The sequence below is a fragment of the Brienomyrus brachyistius genome, chromosome 12 (assembly GCF_023856365.1).
Source record: "Brienomyrus brachyistius isolate T26 chromosome 12, BBRACH_0.4, whole genome shotgun sequence".
Classification (NCBI taxonomy): domain Eukaryota; kingdom Metazoa; phylum Chordata; class Actinopteri; order Osteoglossiformes; family Mormyridae; genus Brienomyrus; species Brienomyrus brachyistius.
Window position 1 is genome coordinate 2,700,821 of NC_064544.1, and position 15,176 is coordinate 2,715,996.

General features: G+C 42.5%; 1 protein-coding gene across 1 annotated transcript in view; it reads left to right on the forward strand.

The window, feature by feature from the left end:
• The window catches only part of LOC125704624 (uncharacterized), a 158,851-nt gene that overhangs the window by 24,818 nt on the left and 118,857 nt on the right, over nucleotides 1-15,176 (forward strand). The window lies entirely within an intron of this gene.

Sequence of the window (15,176 nt, forward strand, 5' to 3'; positions counted from 1 at the left end):
TCCAAGTCAGATCCTTGTAGCAGGAGCATTGTCCTCAAGGAGTCCTGGCAAGGGCAAGGTGTGCAATCATTACATTTTTGAATAATTATAAAGACATTAAAGCTATAAAATAACATGCAGGGAATTATGCAATATCCCAAAAAGTATTATCAAAAAAACTTATTTGTTTGGGGGGGGGGCAGCACTGTGACTTGGGACTCAGTAGGTTGTCAGTTCAGAACCCTGGGTTGACAGAGTGATCCCGCCACTGGGCCCTTAAACGAGGCCCATAACCCCTCTCCTGTCTCCTCTACACCAGTTCCATGAGGTGGCCTCCTGGAATGCTTTTCCAGCTGTCCTGAAGGAGGTTCCACATATATGCTAAGAAATCATTGCCTGCTTTTCCTTCATTCTTTGGTCAAACTCTCTACTGTGTTCAGGACTGGTGGCCAGGTCATGTGATGTGACACTATAGTTGTCATTTGTTGGTGTATCCAAAGTTTTGATGGGCGCTGTATGTGTCCGAGACGACGTGAACCTGGGCAGAGTAAAGCTTTTGCTTCGGTCAGCACTGAGTGTCCCATCCAGGGCGTCTGATAGGGTATAACTGTAAAATATGTTCCTGATGACTGTAATCAGAAGAGTGGTTTTTGAAAACTGATAGATGGATAATGCACTAATTATCCTATACTGCTGAAGACGTTTGTCAGTATTTACATGGATATTTTATGCTGCCCCTAGGGCAATGACAGCATGAAATACTTGCTAGCACTGTCTACAACCTAAGAAACACCAAGCTGTCTCTGACAATCATTACTCCCACCACTAACGAGTCAGATCAAAAAGAGACCACAAGTATCTACACACAATTGGCTAATTAGTATCAGAACATATTTTTCAGAGGTGTTAAATGCAGCCTTTAATTAGCAGCAAAGTAGATGTCTTCTAACATAAATAGATAGCTCGAGATGATCTTTTAATGGACTCTTTTGTCGTTTTTATACTTGTAATTTGACAAATTGTGGTGCTTTTTTGTCGAGTGACAAAAGTCCCCTGAAATAATGTGACAAGCCTCAACATCTGACCCATAGCGGTGCTTTATTTCATTGCTCTACTAACTCAACTGGAAATGTGATATATGACACTATGTTATAATATGGGTGCGTATCCACAGCAAGATTCAAATCTTTATCTCCCAAGCCATAAATGGCAATCCCAATATGTCGAGGTCTCTTAATGAGGATTGCTTCAGGATTCCCACACCACGAGTCCATTGGCTGTATGCGAGTTTGAGTCGTACACTAATTTGTCCCAACTGGACCCAGTTAGTTCCAGAGAGAGGACGCAGCCATGGTGAGATCTAAATCGCAATATCCCTTCTCTTGCAAAGCTCAGCACCCTTAGCAAGGTGTTAGGAGTGATCTGTTGTGTTATCCGCACATATAATTATCTATATTGGAAGCCTGCTGAAAGGTTCTGTTGCAGTTTCTTTTTGATATGACGGCACGAACAACAACGCTTCGAACGTCAGTCACAGAGAAGGGTTCTAGGGTCAAAGAACTCACACCTTGTTCTTGCTCATTGGGCCAAAACAGCACTCCCAACACTGAGCCAGGAGTAAGTAGTGGAGGACTATAAACTGTAGAGACATCCCTCTCGGCCTGAACCTCGCAGGTCACAAACTATTCAACTCACATGGGACATGTTGCCTGACAGCACTACTAGTTTGCTTAGTCATGTTGGGCAGAACAGATAGTTATGGTTTAGCCATAAATTACTAAATATTCCAAATACAGTCATGGTGTTGTGATTTTCGCCCACAAAGGTGCCACTTTGCTCAAAACAGAATAGTAGACTATGCTTGTCATTGGTCTTGGTCAAATGCAGGAGCAATGTACACGTCATGTTGTTCAGTCACAAATATCAAACACATAGGATACAGCCAGGCAACCATGCAGACTGTATCTCATGCTACTTGTCCTCCTTGTTTGCGATGCCAAGGTGGTTGCGTCACTGCAGGAAGTTATGAAAGATCCATGGATGAGATCACATCACAAAGCCGGCCTCCCATCCAGGTATTACCCGTAGAACCTGAAATAGCTCACTGACCCAATGCTGGGGGAATATCCACACCTGCCCCTATCCGAGGCAGAGCAGGGGAAATGGTTATTATGAGGGGTAATTGCCATCCTCCTCCAAGGAGTATGTCAGCGGGCATCGGGGCAGCATTCCGGCTCAGTACTGCAGGGGTGCGCTTATTTATTTATTTCTTTAACATCTCGCTGTATAGAATCAGCGGAGACAATGACGAAGACCCATTGCAAACCTCCCCCTTAGCAATCAGGGGACAATTTAGCGATCAATCAATATGTCAAGACAAGGCGGAGGCCGTCTGTTCGAACGCGCCGGAGCTCACGCGGAAGCCGGCGGTTATTGTATGACTTTCCGGTTTTATTGCGAAAAACACTCTCTTATTCATCTGAAAGAATAATTATTATGATTTGGCTAACAGTGTGGACTGGGCTCCGCGGAGCTGCGCGGCTAAGCACGGGGGTCGAGGCGAGAGTCTCCCAGCGTGAGCCTGCCGGGAAGTGAGCACAAGCCACTTTCTGCCGAGGAAAAGAAAGGATGGATTACACCGTGTGTATAAGCTTCAGAAACCTGCTCATTTCCCAGGCAATTCAAAGCTCTATCGTAGAATAAATGGAACATATAGGGATCTCAGTATGGGGCCTTAACAGGCTAATATCTAAAAAACACTTAAAAGCATTTCTTGTTTATTTTTTCACTACCCTGTTCATACTCAATTACTGTCTCCCCAAACTTGCAGATGTTATATATTACCTGTATATTCTTCTGTCCTGTATATTGTCTCCATTGCATGATATTCTGATGTAATAAAGATGCTCTCGATCCAGGTTCCTTTATGAAAAGCCGCGTCTGGCTCTTAAATTGATATTCAGTCTTACTGCTCCCAATGTTCGATAATTAAACTACTGTTAAAATATTCAGGAGCTGCTAAGCAAGTCGCAGTGATGGTTTTATTGTGTTTTCACTCTGGGTAACTGGTACAAAGCTGAAATAAATTGCCACAAGGAACCTATAAATGAGAACATAAAGAGTTAAAATATCTGAAAAGAAGCTTTATTTATTTGCTTGTTTTTATTATTACAATTTTTGTTTTTTGGTTGCCGTCACCCTACGAATGTAGCTAAATGTAACCAAACTGTCAGATTCGGCTCCTTTTCTTCAGGGGCGTCAGAACTGCGGGGGGGGGGGGGCGGTGTACTCCCATCAGTGAAGGTTCTAGATCATTTGAACTGGTGGCCAGACTGGGGTCAATTGTTCTGCTGGGGGGGGCAGATGCGTTTGACCTCAGTGCCAGCATTATGAATTAAAAGATGATTTTGAAAACCGTTATTTATTTAAAAGTTATTTAAAAGTTATTTATGCAACACTTTGCAGTCACATATATAAATGTAAATAATAATTATGGTAATAATAATAATAATAATAATAATAATAATAATGCATTTATTTCAAGTAACGTGTATTTGGGGCGGCACAGGGGTGCCATGCACGTTGTCATGGTGACATCGCTCCAACCCCCCCAGAACTGCCCCAGATCCCCCCAATAAATAGACTTTGTATTACCTTTGTATTTAAATTATTAACTTGAATCCCCCTCCAGTATGAACCTGTCTTCTGTGCTGTTGATCTTGTTGTCTGTGTCTATCAGCACCAGAAAACAGAGGAGTATCTTCTGGTGAAAAGTCTTCTTTCCTCCTTGGTCTTTCTAAGTCCTTAGGCAGAAGAATGGACGCTTTTTTTATGTCTCAGCTTCTTCCAGGTGGTTCTTTGTAAAAGATCCATTTTCTTTCATTTTCCTGTTCATTTCTCGTGCAGCCTCTTTTCAATTTACTTGTGTTACTGTCCCAGGCTGCCTCGGGTCAAGTGTGTTTCTTTAATAAAGCAACTGATGTTACAGTTTCACATTAACACCTTTATAATTGCATTATTATTGGGTTGCCTGCATGACACTTTTGCCCACAACAAATTATTGTGTTGACCATTTAGGCTGCCAGGCAGTTTGATGGCATGAAAAAAGGTATAAGCTTTAACTATCTCTAAGCCTACCTCCTTCGCCTGCTGAATGTGTTAGTGCAAGCGCCCGCCTGTGTATCTGTAGAAGCGGCGCGATTAGAATTACTGCGGAAATCTGTTGTTTTTCTGCACGCGGATTACACAATGGTCCCAGTGCCTGTTGCGTAACACGCGTATGAGGGTCAGCACAGAAGCATGATGGACTGGCTGTTGAGAAGCACATCCCCGGTGGCAAGCATCAGCCCCATTTGCCAACGTTTCCACCATTCTCGGCTCCGAGCACCATTCCGGGGATCATAAATCTGAATACGTTACTGGTACACTATATCCAGCAGATTAGGCTGACATCTGCTCTTTCATACTTACTCTTTTTTTTTGTAAATGTGGCCCTTGCTGTGGCATTAGCAAATTGTTCACTGTGCAATAAGTCACTTTTTTTCTGTAGGTGGGGGATCAGATTATTGATTCAGCAATTCTCACTTCTCACAGTTTAAGCGTCATACTTTGAGACTGAACTGCAGTTGATTTTAGTACAACAATAAAATGCACATGATGTCTGCGATGAGCCTTTTTTGCGTATGAGGGACTGAAGCCTTCTGGGTTTAATGCATAAATTCTTTCTGGACGTCCTGACTAGTTCATGCCTTTTTTTCTCCTCAAATATCCAGACATTGTAGGGCTATATTCATCCATAAATCTATTAGTGGCTTATCTGGTTAAGAGTGGTGGGGACCTCTGTGTGTGTGTGTGTGTGTGTGTGTGTGTGTGTAAAACCTATACAGTGTCAAAGCTGCAGTGTTACTGACTGAATATACAGCATGAACACCAACTTCATCATGTCAGTGGGTCAGTAGATTCTTCTTGCACCTAAACCTGGACCCCCCCCCCCTCTTTGGTCTCTGGTTCAATCACCACAAAGGTTATTTAGCTGCATACTTGTAAAATTTTCCATCCATCCATTTTCAAGGATATTTTTTGTTGTACAGTTTACATTAACTGAAGTGATCCACACGTACAGATTTGTAGTTATTTCTTAGTATTTGCCATGACATTTGCCTCTATCACCCTTGTTGGACTCTGTTTAAAGGTTGCTGTTTTACATGGAATCACAAGTTAAACAGAACCAAAGAGATACACGTCTGGAGAGGAACCACCTCTGCTAGAATGTACATGAGAACGTGCCAGAACGTCTGATGTAATGCTGTGTTCACAGCTTTGGGGTCACTTTACGGTGGCATCTCAGTCGCTATGGATGTTGTTCTGGAACATTCCTCTCAGCCAGAAACCCATTAAAAGCAAACCTGAAGAGTAAATAAACATCGAAATGAATGAGAGGAGTCGGACAGACTCTTGTTTACAGTATTTCTGAGAGGTACTTAGGTAAAATTAATCACATTTAAATTCGATTTAAACTATGCAGGTGTGCTATTAACTAAGAAGTCCAGAAATAAGAGACTGTGATTGTGTTATTGTAATATATATTAAATTGCATAAAGAGTAAAAAGGCATATAATTTGAGGTGCTTAAGCGAGTAATCTGCTTTATATAGAGCAGATCTCAGAATCATGTTATACATCTTGTTAAAAAAACAAAGATGGGACTGTTTCTCCGGAGGCGGATGTGCTGATTGCGTGATTACGGCATCACCTCACTCGGACGTTCAGAGGAAGACATGCATGCCCACTGGAGTGGGAATGAATAGCACAGCTGTCAGCCTGCGGCGAGTTAAACTCTGTCGACGTGATCTCAGCAAATGAGCAGGTCAACACAGGCTTTGGTGTCACCGTACGGCGGACCCTTCCAGAACAGCAAGAGAGTGATGTCACTTTGCACACTCGGCCCAGGCACTGTTTACGACAAGAGTCATTCAGCATTTAGCCAAATGATTTTTCTTTCCATATTATTCTTCGTCAGTGTTTAAGTACCCGTGAGAGGGCTTAGCGGTATTAGTTGTGTTGATTGTGAAGAGATACACATGGAGGAAAAAAAGTCAAATTTTTTTTTTTGTTACTTCCTCTGAGATTAAACTGTTTGGCTTTGAACCCACGTCTAATTTACCCACGTTTGTATTTCGATATGTCACATTAATGGAAATAATTTGATACATTTCACGAGAGACATGTTTCATGGTTTCTCTTTTACTGGTTTGTTTGCGATTCTTCCGTGATGGTGATTTGGGACTGGATTGTCGCCGTTCAGTTTGGCAGCCTTTCCAAGCCATGTGCCATCATTATCGGATGTGAATATTGGCGATTGTAGTTTGATTTAACTCTCAGGTGCTCCTGTCGCTATTTACATCTTCCTGGGTGGGATGCAGCAGTGCCAGAGTGTGGTCTCTAACACTGACGTGGCGTCTTGGACTGACTGGGACGTCATGGATTCCCTGTACAGACAGAAAGGGAACAACATCTGGCCAGCGCGGCTGATCGGCAGGACTTTGCCCGGATACAGCAGCATGCCAACACAGGCGTTGGTCTTTAATGATTATATATTCATTACATATATGTACATATATAGTTCATTAGCCTGTTTGTCAGACATTTTGAAGGGAAAAATAGATATTTAATTTAAGACTTTTGAAAGGTAACACATTTAACTGATATAACTTTGATTGCTTAATATTATATGACAACGTGATAATATTTTTATCTGAATAAAGATACTTGATGTGTTGTATCGAATATACTCAGGTAAGTAAACATAATTTTAACGTCTAAGCTTTAGGTATTTTAATATCGTTGTTAAATTGGCATTGCGTATTTACTGTAGCATTAAACATAAGCAAGAAGCTTTTTATTTTTCTCAAGATCCCACGAGTAGTGCTTTTAAGCCATTCCGAGTCATGCTGTGACACTTTTTTTTGACCAGGGAATAGACTGATAGATGCTTAATGGACCAAATTACCTGTAAGCAAATCCCTGTACAGGAAAGATGCGAAATACCAATTAGAATTTATGTACTATTTAGGTGATTATGGTTCATGCTAGAACTTCAGTTTCAGTGGGTTCTGTTCTGGGCGCTTCTGCTCAGCCAGAAACCCATGAAAACAAAGAGGATGGGATGTAGGAGTGCAAAAGAAATAGGAAATGTATTAGGAATTTAATTGAATAAAATGAGGACTTTTACCCCATGCAGCACGTTACATATCGGGTGGAACCTTTGAAAAGGTCCTCATTCCCTCAAAGAGACGTCTTAGCGTGTCAGGTGGGACCGAACCGAGGATCCCAGGTCACTCTGACCCAGTGCAGTGTTTCTTATCAGCAGTGGCTCACTGCGATCTGCAATCTCACACTGAAGACAAAAAGACCGCATCCCACAGGAGTCCTCCGTAAGGAGTTAGGAGCATCAGGAGTGGACATCCCCCCCCAGTACATTTTACAATCATTAATATATCAAGTTGAACTAAGACTCTGACAATTATATTAAGGTCATAAGAGAAAATCCCTCTAAGAAAAACCATAACTACTCAGGACGATGGTCTGTAGGCTATGTGTTACTAAGCCTTAACAGTGGTGGCCTAATGGTTAGGGATGCATACTTATGATTGAAAGGTTGCTGGTTTGACTCCCTGACCAGCAAAGTAGCACTGAGGTACCCTGAGCAAGGTACTGCCCCCTGCTACGTCACATATGGGTTAAATGCACAGGACCCATTTTGTCGTTGTTGTGTGTCAACAATGACAACTAATCACTTTCACTTCCTATAGGCCAGTCATTAGGTGTGGACAGAATATATGTGATGTGTGCATGTCCAGAAAGGATCATTTATATATTTTTAGTAAGAATATTTTTGTTAAAAAAAACGTACAGGCCAATGACAAAGTCTAAGTATTTTTGTTACTTAAATGGCAGACCTGAAGCTGTCAGGAACACAGTCCTGTCAGTGCTGTCTAAACACCTTCACTTGTAGGAGACTGGCCAGGGTGGTCAGTGCTGATTAATGCCCTTTCTTCTACAGTCCCAATTCCAGAAAAGTTGGGACCCTGTGTAAAATGTAAATAAAAACCAACATTTAATTGAAAACAGAACAAAGATGACATATCCCACGTTGAAACTCGAAAATTGTATCGTTTTATGACAAATATATGTTCAATTTGAACTTGATGCCAGCAACACTTTTCAAAAAAAGTTGAGACAGCAGCATGTTTACCAATGTGTTGCATCACCTCATCTTTCACTGACGTTCTATAACAACTCTCCAACCTTTGTAAACAGGATTTTACTTCATTGATTGCATGGAACGTCTTTGGGAAGTCTTGGCCGTGACCCGTCAGATCGTCCTCCTTGTTGGGGTTTCCTGATTTTCCTTCGATGTCCTGTGATTTATCTCTTCCTTCAGGTAAGTGCAGCTCTTCCACGCTCTGCTTCAGCATTTACTGAATATCTTGGCCTTCAAAATTATAACTCACTAATTTCACGTACAATCAAGGTCTTACAATTTTCATAGGAAATTATTAGCCGTTTGCCCTGATTCCATGTTCATGAATAGTTGGTGGTCATATACCTCCCCAGGTCCACTGTATGTTTTGCACTTGTTTCCTGTTAGAAAGAAAATAATTATATATTCCATGTCAGAGATTAGTCATTAATACCTAACAATCACATGTATATAACAGAGCCAATGGGGCACAGAATGGGTGTGTACCAGTGCTGACACGATCATTTATAATAATATTCAGCTGCAGTCATGCTAGGTGTCTATGACCATGTAATGCATAAAGCTGTTGGAAAATATTTCATTCATTGCAGTTAAATTGGAATTTTGAAAACTATTAACCCCACTTAATCAGATTAACCTTCTTCAGTGTGTTAAATAGAGATGAAACAAGAATTAGACAAGACACTTGGATTTCCGTGCATTAGTCCTGATTACTGGTGGTCCTCCATCAGTCTTTATCAAGCAGCACACAGCACGGGAATGCAAAATGCATTTCAGCTACTCAAAAGCACAATGATTTGAATGAGATGATCACAGGTTAATTATGTACATTAGTTCAGGTGTTGGAGTGCAGGTTTATGGAACAAGGTAAGCAAGGCTAGATCAGCCTATCACTGCACGCATGTCATAGGAAGAGTAGAGAGTAGCTTAGCAGCAACATGCTAGCATTCCTCTGGACCCTCTGTGAGGTAGGCCTGAGGCAGCTTTCCTTCCGTTTGTCAGCCTCTGCGAGGCAGACTGGAGGCAGCTTTCCTTCTATGCATCAGCCTCTACAAGGCAGGCCTGAGGCAGCTTTCCTTCCATGTGTCAGCCTCTGCAAGGTAGGCCTGAGGCAGCTTTCCTTCCATGTGTCAGCCTCTGCGAGGTAGGCCTGAGGCAGCTTTCCTTCCATGTGTCAGCCTCTGCAAGGTAGGCCTGAGGCAGCTTTCCTTCCATGTGTCAGCCTCTGCGAGGTAGGCCTGAGGCAGCTTTCCTTCCATGTGTCAGCCTCTGCGAGGTAGGCCTGAGGCAGCTTTCCTTCCATGTGTCAGTCTCTACAAGGCAGGCCTGAGGCAGCTTTCCTTCTATGCATCAGCCTCTACAAGGCAGGCCTGAGGCAGCTTTCCTTCCATGTGTCAGCCTCTGCAAGGTAGGCCTGAGGCAGCTTTCCTTCCATGTGTCAGCCTCTGCGAGGTAGGCCTGAGGCAGCTTTTCTTCCATGTGTCAGCCTCTGCGAGGTAGGCCTGAGGCAGCTTTCCTTCCATGTGTCAGCCTCTGTGAGGCAGACTGGAGGCAGCTTTCCTTCCATGTGTCAGCCTCTGCAAGGTAGGCCTGAGGCAGCTTTCCTTCCATGTGTCAGCCTCTGCGAGGTAGGCCTGAGGCAGCTTTCCTTCCATGTGTCAGCCTCTGCGAGGTAGGCCTGAGGCAGCTTTCCTTCCATGTGTCAGCCTCTGCGAGGTAGGCCTGAGGCAGCTTTCCTTCCATGTGTCAGCCTCTGCGAGGTAGGCCTGAGGCAGCTTTCCTTCCATGTGTCAGCCTCTGCATACTACTATTGTTATTATTATCATTATTATTAGTTGTAGTATTGTAATAATATTATTACTAGTAGTAGTAGTAGCAGTAGTAGTAGTACTGTTGTTGTTATTATTATTACTACTATTGGTATTATTTAAATCATTTTATTAGTGATGATTATTATGATAATGATCATCATACTTAATAAATGCCTTTGGAAAAAGAAAACTGACCCTTGTACTTACCTGCCCCTATGTACCATGCCACTCTGAGGAATATGTAGTTAAGTACTAATTCAGATTTTACAAACCTTTAATCACAGGTTTTAGCACCATTAAGCTGAGGCCGACCTTATAAAAAGAACATGCAGACTCTGCTATGTGTGTTTTCCAGCGCTTAGCGATTTCCCACAATTTGCAGCCCTGGAGATTCCTTTTGCTCTGTCTGAACCTTGCAGGCATTGCCAATCCTGGAGACCTGGCGGGTCTTAATGCGCCCCAGAGTGTGCCAGCAGCTCTCTCAGAAGCTGGGACCTAATCCATTTAGTCTCCAGACTAAAGTGATTACCTTCCAGGTACTTAGAGCCCTGTGTATTTGCAGCAGGATGCAAGTGGGCTTGTCATTGAAGTGTTGTTGTCCCCCCCCCAGCGGAAATCCCAGCAGCTGTATTGGTAGCCTGCAGTTGGCAGCCGTGACTGGATGGCACACCTCCATTGAGGACTGTCCCAGACTCCCATTGTTCACCACTGATCATAATTGTGGTATCACTGTCAAAATTAAAATATATAGAATTCCTCATGGGAGCCTGATCTTTCTATTAATTGTTCCTGTCTAATAATGGCTCAATGTCTTTTCTACTGTGTAAATGTGTGTATTGTGCTCAGGGGAGTAGCTAGTTATTCCGGGGCCCCTGAAAAAATGTCTGTCTGTCTGTCTACTCATCTGTCTATCTGTCTATCAGTCTGTCTGTCTGCTTACTTATCTGTCTGTCTTCCTGTCTGTCTATCTGTCTGCCTACTTGTCTATCTGTCTGTCTTCCTGTCTGTCTGATCAGTCTGTCTGTCTACTTGTCTATGTCTGTCTGCCTGTCTGTCTGTCTGTCAGTCTATCTGTCTATCTGTCTGTCTGTCTGCCTGTGTAATTGTGGACAATGTGAATATATCGCCTCGTGAAGGTTCCGTTCAGCGATGACATCACACTCAAATCACACTCATTGACAGATCTAGCAAATACCCACTTTGTCAGATGTGTGGGTCACACCACTTATTCCAACTGCAGGTTTCAGTGTTAATCATAGTTGATGGCTCCTTATATATTTCACTTGATTATCATTTCAGACCTTGAATCATGAACTAATGTTCGACAGGATTAAATAAGACGGTTGGCTGTCGACTAAAAGACCGTAAATATAAACTGAGACCTCCCCACCCCCCTGTGTCGAGACTAGGGATTGTTTTATCGATGCTGCTTAGATTGAAACATGATTCCGATTTTTTTCCCTCCACAAATAATAGCAAGTAGACTCTCAGTGACATGAAGATCCATTAACACAGATGCATGCAATTAAAAGAGAGAGTGGGAAGTGGCAGGATGCAAGAAGTTGACTTCTATTTGTCTGGTCTGATGCCTTTTAACATCTTGGTGGTGAACTGTGAAACCACAGAGGAACATTCCGGGGTCCTCAGAGCAGATTCTGTTAAACACTGACAACAACAACAACTCAAAAAACAAAAACCCACTCTGAAGTCAGTGCCAATTTTTTATTTATTTCTTTGACAAAGCCCAGTTTGTTTTTATATAACCAGCATGCAAACAGTATTGCTTTCAGAGTGATGTGTTTACTGAAAAAGATGATTCCATTTGCTAGAAAAAAGTGGGACATCGCATCATGTGACGTGGCATTTTTCGTCTTTGCTTGTACCTTTGACCTTCTTTCATCTTTGTGCGTTTTATTGTGAAATGACAGGGTCACCTTTTTACAGTGTAACAATTACATCATTTGCAACTGGGCCCTAACATTTTTCTCATGGGAGAAATGTTTATGTTGCAGCCCCAAATTTCACGTTTAAATGAAATTTGTGAAGGCACATGCCAGTCATTCTTTTTTTGCCGGTTGTGCAATGCTGTCAAAGGGTTAGCACGCCTTTTGTTGTTTGCAGACGGTGAAATAGAAACTTTTACTTGTTACAGTCAGAGCACAGCAATTGTGGTTTTTTTTTTTCCTTTTGGGGGGGAGGGAGGTGTTAAGTAGCTGTAAAATTAAGCATAATGCCAGTTAAATGCCTTTAACGTTCTGAAAAAGCATTAAAACGGTGTATTATTTCACCGTCACCAACTGTAAAATACCAAAACAGAATGCCGCTTTTTATGAGAGTAAGTAGATTGAATTGGGGGAGGATAACAATGAAAGAATGCAGGAAAAAGGGAGTAAGGCTGGGAAAGGATAGCTGAAAGCAGCACTGTTTAAGGCGGTGTCCGTGTGCGCCGGCGAGTGCTAAGGAGTGCTGTGGGGGTGGTGCAGACTGCATTCCTGTCATTCCTGTAGCGCTAAGCCGGCTGGACAGAACCAATTACAGCGCTGTTCACACTCAGCACATGGGTCTGCCCAATAAGGCGAACCGTGACATCAATCTCAGCCAGCCAATCGCATCCTCTTTCCCACATCCTAACAACAGATTTAAAAAAATTCTGCACTGTCCCAATTCGTATGAAAAACAACAATATTAACCAGAAAGCTACACAAGTGTCCTTGCACTAAAAGTTAATTCAGACATCTTCCTAATCATTCTGACATCTATGTCCTTCTCCAGTTGGAAATGTGAAAATTGCTTGTGCTCCGCTTCATATAAAGTTGTTACTCCTGTGACTGCTGTTAAAGATAGCCAGAGTTTCTCTGAAGGAAAACCAGAGGGGAGAGACTGCAGTGAAGTCCACCATGGGTACACTCTCCGTAATCAGATAACTGACTCCTCGCATTCCCCTTTTTTGAAATCAGTAGATGTGACGACTCATGTTGCCTGGCCGTATTTCGACGCTTAGGCCAACATCTCATTTATTATAAACAGATATTTATACACTCATTTATTTTTCTATGCTTATTTATATACTCAGAGTGAACACTATTGTCAGAAAACATTAATAAATCCCACGGGGCATTTCTCTTGTACCGTTGAGCCTGAGACTTGTCCTGACTCAAGTCTATAAATATCCAGCACCATAAAGGAGAAGTTTCTCTCAATGAAATCGTCAGCTGCACGACAAAAAACAAAAGTCATTTTTTTAAAACATCAGTCTTCCTGCAAATATTGTTTTTGTACGCGGTCCGTCCTGACACACGCCTAGTCAACGTGAAGGAGGCTCCATCCCAGGCAGCACCGAAGCCCCAAACTTAAGACAACCAGCACATACCAAAGACTCGGTTTTGATCCAAGGACACCTTTGTCGGCTGTCTTTTGACAGCGCTGACACACAGGGACACGTGTAAACATAAAAGACCACCTCTAAAGGAGAACAAAACACCCGTCAGGATTCCCGAACAAAGAGACACCAAGCTCGCTACGCAATGCCCTTAATCTGATTGAGCATAAACGGAAACACACCCACAAAGCATGACTGTACGTGTAAGACGCACAAGACAGATAGGCTTAAAGTAGTTTGAGAGATACACTGTAGTTTAAAGCACTGGTGAGTGCCGGGAAATATAAAGAAAGACATCATCTCATTTCATCCCTCTCCAAGGCAATTAAACAAGGATGTAAATCTACCCCCTGCCCCCACACACACACACACGCACACAGGCACACACACACACACACAGACTTTGTTGAGAACGTGTTCAGCTACACATTAGGGTTCCTTGAAGCAGCAGTACTCCTCAAATATATGTGTCCAAGAAGATAAAACTTTCAGAAGATTTCTCAGCTAATTATAAAAGTTACGAGCATTAAGCTGAACAGTAGGTGCATATGACAGGCCGTTAATTCGATTCAGTATGGTGCCATTGCACGGGAGAGACCTTCATAACACTATTAAATTTGTTAAAATTTCGGCAGCACGTTGTACAGCTCTTTTAGGGGGGCCAAGGCAAACTCACTCGCTGAGAATGAGTTCTTTCCTAGGTGTGTTCGAGCCTCTGCTGGTATCGTTTCTCTCCATACCTATACCTTCTTCAGTTTAATGATAAGGAAATTCGGCGTAGTCTGCATCCCTCGCAATAATGCGACGGGTCGAGAAGAAACCTCCACAAGTGAACACTGATCGGGCGGCTCTGTGTTTTAAGCGAATCCAGCTCATTTGGCACTATTTCTTTTAACATGTGAGCTCAATGTGATATGGGCTGTGGGTCTAAAGTTAACATCCTTCTTTTAGCTGGTGTGCTGCTGGTTCACGGTGGCCAGAGCAGAGCTGCATTTGGATGTCTTATTAGTGAGGGCCCTTAGCTTCCCGGATGTGGTGAGAGCCGAAATCAAGGGTCATGCCTTTGAGACTCGCATCACTTACATTGACACTTGAGTTTGCAAACACGATTTATTTGCCATTTGCACAAGTATAGGTACACTGGAATGCTTCCCTTTGCTGACCCCGTCTTACTCTTCATAGCTTGGGGGGGTCACGGCACAGGGTCAGCTAATGTGCAGCGCCCCCGGAGCTGGGGGGCTAAGGGCCTTGCTGAAGGGCCCACACACATGTGACTGTCCTGCTGAGGCCGGGGCTTGGACTAGTCGCAAATCACTTGGTTATAAATCAGTGCACATGTCAATCTAGAACATCAGTTCATTGCCAATAATCTCCAGAGAGGGTGGCAGGGATCTGTGGTGAGGAATAACCTTATTTTCACGCTTATTCTGAAGGCAGTTCACCTGTGAAGCAAGTATTTGGACCATGGGAGGAACAGAAAAAGAGAAACACACAAAGTAATATAGGGAAAGTGTGTAAATATGTAGTGTATGTGTGTATATATATATATATATATATATATATATATATATATATATATATATATATATATATATATATATATATATATATATATATATATATATATATATATATATATATATATATATAATGTCACCAAAGTAAAAAGTCTATTGCACATACTTCACTGTCAGGTAACACCTGTTTGTGTAAGGTGTTTAAGGAATACTGCATTATTTCATGCG